This window comes from Silene latifolia, chromosome 7 (genome assembly GCF_048544455.1).
Source record: "Silene latifolia isolate original U9 population chromosome 7, ASM4854445v1, whole genome shotgun sequence".
NCBI classification, from domain to species: Eukaryota; Viridiplantae; Streptophyta; class Magnoliopsida; order Caryophyllales; family Caryophyllaceae; genus Silene; species Silene latifolia.
In genome coordinates, this window is record NC_133532.1 from 91,474,807 (window position 1) to 91,481,855 (window position 7,049).

General features: G+C 40.7%; 1 non-coding gene across 1 annotated transcript; it reads left to right on the forward strand.

The window, feature by feature from the left end:
* The first annotated feature begins 6,673 nt into the window (after positions 1-6,673).
* Positions 6,674-6,780, forward strand: LOC141593851 (small nucleolar RNA R71). The gene has a single exon (XR_012521910.1). It is a non-coding gene; the product is annotated as a small nucleolar RNA R71 (small nucleolar RNA).
* Positions 6,781-7,049: the final 269 nt, after the last annotated feature.

A 7,049-nucleotide genomic window follows, 5' to 3' on the forward strand; every position in this document is an offset into this window, starting at 1 on the left:
CTTTGGTCAGAAGTGGGTTGGACTTAGGGAACATAGGTGCCTTCCCCTTGTCTCCTCCTGTTTGGGACACTGGCTTAGGGGTTTCAGCAATTTTAACACCATTGTAGGGTCTAAAGATAGGTTTGGGTTTAGGTGTAGTAGGTTTAGACTTTCCCATTTTCTCCACCCTGAGTGCCAAGTTGACAACATCATCATAAGACCAAAGTTGTTACATTCTAACCTTAGTAGCAATATTCTTATCAAGCCCTTCTAAGAACCTAGCAATCCTTTGCTCAGGCTTCTTATTTATCTCACACTTTAAGGTTAGCTGTTCAAACTCCCTCAAATAGGTTTTAAGGGGTCTCTCATCCTGCCTAAGCTTAGACAACTTAATGAATAGGTCCTGAGTATAATCTTTGGTAACAAACTTATCCAACAATTTCTTTTTAAGCTTGGACCAAGATTTAATAGGTTCCTTCCCTTCCCTTAACCTCTAATGTTTAAGGTTGTCATACCACAGTGATGCATATCCTTTTAACTTTAACACAACAACTTTACAAGCCTTAGCATCATTGTAATTTTTGAAGTCAAATATTTTTTACAACATCCTTAATCCATTATAGTAAGTCATCATGGTTAAGACTACCAGAAAAATCAGGAATTTCTACCTTTAGATGCTTGTCAACTTACTCAAAAGCCTCCTCTTGTGTTCTGATGCATTCCTCAGACTCTGACTCATAACCAGGTGGTGGTTGCCCTCTCCCTGCTCCCATAAAGAAGCCTCTGCCTCTACCTCTTCCTCTGGGAGGTGGTTGTCTCCTTGGATCATGGTTTAGCAATCTCTCCATCACCACATGAACAGCATTGAGCAGTAAGTCTACATTTCCTGCAAGTGTTTCTATTCTGGTCTCAATACCAGCAAGTCTCTCTTCACTGATGGTTGTTTTTTGTGTTTTTAATGTAGGTAGGAATAATGATCTCACAGCTTCTCTCAACCTAAGACTAACACACAGGTGGAATTGTGTTAAACCTGAGCTCTGATACCAAAATGCAATGTAAACCCTATGGATAGGCAACAATGCAGACTGGTTTGCAGGATGCTTTAACAATACCAAATTTCCTTGTAAAATTCTGAATTTTTGTGACAAATAAGAATTAATATGGATCTGGAATTGTGCCAATTATCATGAATTTAGAAGGACTCTTAAGTATTTTTAAACTCAACTGAAGCAGCCTGAAACCCTGAGTTTACAGACAGCTGACCTGACTGAGTTTAAGACTTTTTAAGATAATGACAGGATATAGTTAAGACCTTAAATTTCCATAGAAGATTCACAGGAAACTTAAGACTATAACTTAGCAATTTTCAGACTCAAATCCACAGTTAAACACAGGATTAAAGCTTGAACTTGCTCAACACAATTAAACTGAACCACAGATCGACACAGGTTCAACTTAATGGTGCCACACTGACTTTGATCAATTAACCACAGACATCATAGGTTAATCACCAGGCCAGGGTTCCAAACTACAGTTTAAACACAAGTTTGAAAGAAATGGGAGAAGTCTCAAGGCTAATTTTCATTAAAAAATAATCTGCTTGAAACAGATGAGACACAAGTCTTTATATAGGCCTTGTCTTTGCAATAAAATTCGAAACGCTAGCATCGAATGGTCCATAATTAATCTAAGATGAGTAAAAACAATATAAATTATCTTACAAACTGGTAAATAAAGTGATCAAGTAAAAACAAAACAAATGGGTAAAACAGACTGAAAATAAAGCATTGTTGCAGGCTGTCACTGTCACTTGTCTTCTTGTGCATAGTTTGTTGTTCATTTGGTGGTTAGTTGAAGTCAAGGCTTCTTGTTGTTGTATTGTGGAAGGCTTTGTGGAAAGGCTGCAGCAACCCTTTACAAGGAGCCTAACAAATGCCTCGTCAAATAAGGAAATGTTGCTTTATGCTTTAACTCCAACATGTGACTGCTTTGCTTTCCTGTTGATGAATTTTCTGCTGAATCACATTGCATTTTGAGGATGATTGGTGTGGATGCTTAGGGACCCTTGCTTGGGCTTTCAATTGAGACTCCTTTCAGTTGGCCATGGTGGCAGCTGAAAGCTTGATCTTGTAAACCTCTTGATAGGCATCTCTAGTGGTGTAGTGGGTGTTGTCTGGACCTAGCCTGTGGGTTGGTCAGGATTGGGAGCCCCTGGTCCAGCTCATGCTGCACTACCAAGAGCCAAGATTGACTCTACAAATGATCAAGATTAAAATTTAAAAACAAGACATAAAAACAAAGCTAAAGGAGGTGTAGGAAACTCACAATGGAATAGGTTGAAGTCAAGTAATCAACCCCGCACTTGTAGTATCCTCCAATAAGCCTTGTCAACCCTCAATTGTCGCTCATTGCGACATCATCATAACCGGCCTCATCGCCGCCATCATCATCATCATCATCACTTTCATTATCAATTTCTTCATCATATTCTTCATCATCCACCTCCATTGACTTGGAGGTTTCACCACTTTCATCATCATCAGTGGAACTTGAACCTTGCTCTGCTTCTTCTTGGCATGAAGCAATACCTTGCTCGTCTTTAACAATAACAACCTCCTTTCTATTAGCCATCCGACTATCCTTTTCGGCATCTTGAGAAGCACTAGGGAAGAATACCTCCTTATCCGCCCAACTAGGCAAAGGACATGAAGGATCAAGAAGTCCTTGCTTAGCTAGATGTAGTAGGGGTGGATATTGGGCACGGTAAGCATTCACCCGGTCATCGTGGGCTTCTTTATGCATTTGTTGCATTAATTGGGTCAAATAGTCATTGCCTACCATGACATTAGAGCCACTTGGTTTGAATTCTTGGTAGGCAAAAGGATAGGGTGGAGTCACAATAGTAGAGGAGGAGGGCTTTGCAATTAGATCCCTATGTTGCTTTATTATCAACTCCGCTTCTTTGGAGACGAGCAAGAGGTACTTTGGTCTACGGACGGAGATAAGGCAAATCTTGGTGGGCAAGACAATGGACTTGGCTTCCTTGATGAGCCACTCATATTTTTGTTCAAGATTGTCATTCTTGACCCAATGAAATTTATTGATCATAGTGCTCATGTCAAGAAGGTTGCTCCCCTTAACCGGTTTGTAGGTGTTATCCTTGTTTAAATCCGGGTTAAAGTGTTTAGCTAACCTCGTTACCAAGCTCCCGTTTACTTGAGCGGATTCATAAGAAAGTTACCTCCGGAAAATTTGACAATTGTTCTACAACCGGATTAGATGTGGTAGCTTCCTCAATAGGATTTATGGTTACTTGGACTTCCTCCCTTGGTTGGGTTACTACCAAAGCCTTAGATGCAAGAAGAGCTTGTTGCCTCTTTGATAAATTTGTTGTTTTGGGTGCCTTGGTTCCGCCTTTGGTCATTGCCATTGTATTCTCCTTCTTAAATTGGTATCAACAAACCAAGATTTTGCTTAAATGTTCCTTGCTTACTCAAACTTCAATCAATTCCTTAATCAATTTAGGATTTTCGAAATTTTGCCCAAACCCTAGAAAATTGATTCAATTTGTGAGGAAATTGATGTTTAGATGGTCTTTTGTTGATGAAGGAGTGATTTAATCTTGTTTTGTGCAAGTTTTGTTTGGATTGTGGTGAATTTTGTTGAGAAATTGATGTTTTTGAATGAGGGGATTGAGGGTTGAAGTGGGGGAAAAATGTATGTGTTTATGTTTTTGAAAGATGGAAATGAATTGGGAAGAAGGGTATCCCGTGTTTTATTTGAATATCAGGCCTGGGACGCTTGGATTGTAGACGAGACGCGCGGATTGTCTTACACGACATCCTGAAATAACAAAGTAGTGCTAGGACGCGCGGATTTGTTTCAGCAAGAGCGGATTTCTGCTGAGACGCTCGGATTGTGCCTGGGACGTGCAGATTTTTCTTCAGCGAAATTTCATAAGTTTGGAACTTGCCAGGACCCGCGGATTGATTTCAAGACGAGCGTCCTGATGTTGGGGATGAGCGTCCTGATGTTGGCTTGCGTAGATTTTCTTACAGGACGTCTCCCACAAAGTGAACTTTCCCAGCTCCCACGTCCTAAGGCCAGGACGCGCAGATTGGGCCTGGGGACGCTCAGATTGTACTCAGCACCCACGAGCTCAGATCTGCTCGTGGGGATTCCTCTTCCCGTGTCATTCCTTCTTCGTTTCCTTGTTAAATGTTGTGGGTTGCAGTACAAAGGCTTGGTTAGCCTAGGCATTTGCCATCCCCACACTTGGTCAAACACTACACATCAAAACACGTTAAAATACCTCCCTCACTTGCTTTCATGTCAAAAATCTTGATCAAAGCACAAAAATGCAAATCCAAAAATGACAAAGATGCAATAAAGTAAATAAAATGCTAGTTAAGGGGTTAGAAAATTTACAAATCGTGGTTTAGGGAGGACTCCACCAAACTCTCCTTCTTGGATGAGATGTCAAGTGGGCAAAGCCAAGGTGTTGTTGATGTTGCTCAACACCTTGTAGAAGTTGTCGAAGGCTTGCTCATTTTCATGATAAAGATCTTGCATAGATCTTTGTGCATTGTTTTCTTCATTGTTATATTCTGAGTCAAAGTGATGACAAGGATCCACAAAGCGTTGGTCTAAGGTCATAGCATGTCCAATATAAGGACTGCCTAATCCTTCAAATCCATCGTCCCATAGACCACAAAATTCACAAGCTTGTTCCCCAATGATGTCATGAGTTGACAAGAGCAACTCTCCTTTCTTGTTGTCATGGCCAATGAGGCCTTCTTCATTACTTGTCATGATGGGTGAGCTATTTAAGCTCTCATTGTTGTTGAAAATTCCATGCTCTCTGTATAGAGCTACTTTAAGGTCATCCACTTTCTCCTTATATATGGGTGATGTTTCTTTACCCATGGCTTGATCTTTGCATAGAGATTCTAACTTCTTTTTATCACTTTCTCGGCTATAGTGATCGACCATGAAGCATGGCTTATGTAGTCGGGGAGCTCTCATTGTTTTGTCAAGATTGAAAGTAATTGTCGCATCCCCTACTTCAAGTGTGAGCTCTCCATGTTTCACATCGATTACCGCTCCCGCGGTATGCAAGAGAGGTCTTCCTAAGATTATAGGAATGTTGGAATCGTCCTCCATGTCAACAATGAAAAAGTCTACCGGGATGAAGAATTTGCCAATTCTCACGGTCACATCCTCCCATACCCCTAAAGGTATCTTTGTTGATCGATCCGCCATTTGAAGAGTAATGTTAGTGCATTTGAGCTCTCCCATTCCAGGCCTCTTACATACCGAGTATGGCATGACACTTACACTTGCTCCAAGATCACATAATGCTTTGTTGATTGTAGTGTCGCCAATGGTACATGGAATAGAGAAACTTCCCGGATCTTTGAGCTTTGGAGGGGAACTCCCTTGAAGAAAAGCACTACTCACTTTGGTAAAGGCAATAGTCTCCAACATTTGGATGGATTTCTTCTTGGTACGAATATCCTTCGTGTACTTTGCATAAGCCGGAACATGATTGATCAATTTCGTGAATGGGATTAAGACTTCTAAGTTTTTCAAAATTTCCATGAACTTTCCAAGTTGCTCGTCAAACTTAGGCTTAGCTTGGCGACTTGGGAATGGAAGTCTAATCACAATAGGCTCTTTAGCCTTCTCTTCATTCTTCTTCTTTGAAGGTTCATCGGTAGTAGGATCTACCTCCTTAGAGTTCTCCACAACTCTTTGCCTGCTACTAGCATCCACAATATCTTCATCAATTGACCTCTTCGGCCCTTCATATCTTTTACCACTCCTCAAATGGATGGCACTAACTGTTTCATATCTTGGGGGGTTACCTTGAGGTGGTAATTGCCCCTTTTGTCTTTAAGAGCTAGAAGATGCTAATTGAGTTATTTAACTCTCTAACATTTTGGTGTGGGCAATTATGTTGTTGATGGCTATTTCCTTAGCTTGGCTATCTTTTTGCATTTGGGTGAAGAATTCTTGTTGGTTCTTTTACATTTGGAGGACCGCTTTTTGAACATCAAAGCTTTGGTCATTGGATTGGTTGTAGGAAGGTTGATTTTGATATCCTTGGCTTTGGTTGAAAAAGGGTCTTTGAGCTTGATTTCTCATTGGAGGTGGGTTGTATGTTGATTGGGGGTTTTGGACATTTTGGCTCTTGTATGAAAGATTTGGATGGAATTTGGTATTCTCATTATAGTAGTTGGAGTAAGGGGTGCCACTCTTGTATGCTTGGAAAGCATTAACTTGTTCATTTGTTGCCCTACATTCATTTTGCTCATGTCCCAAAGTTCCACAACTGTCACATACTCCATTTGGAATTGAGGATGATACCACCATAGCATTGACATGTTGTTTGGGTGATTTGAAATCTTCATCAAGTTTAGCCATGGCCTTCTCAAACTTCAAATTGATGGTGTCGATATGAGCACTTAGTTGGGCACCCAATTGTGTGATGGAATCTACCTCATGCTTTCCTCCTCTAGTGTCCTTTTGAGGCCTACTATATTGGGAATTATAAACCGCCATCTCTTCGATTTTGGCCCATGTTTGATTGTCATCAACTTCGGTAAACCTCCCATTGGATCCCATATTAAGCACATTGCGGGAGTCTTTATATAAGTTGTTCCAAAATTGTTGAACAAGGAACCACTCACTAAGTCCATGGTGTGGACAAGAACAACAAGTATCCTTAAATATCTCCCATGCTTCATATAATGATTCCTCATCCCTTTGCTTGAACCCGGTGATTTGGGCTCTCAGCATATTGATCTTCTCCGGAGGATAGAATTTCTTGTAGAAGGCAAGTGCTAGCTTCTTCCATGAATCAATACCAAGGGTAGCCTTGTCTAGGCTCTTCAACCATTGCTTTGTGGTACCGATAAGAGAAAAAGGAAACAATACCCATCGGATTTGGTCTTGAGTAACTCCGGTTTGAGAAATTGCATCACAATAGTCGCAAAAAGTCTCCATATGTAAATGGGGATCTTCACTAGGCATCCCTCCAAATTGACTTCTCTCAACTAATTGTATGA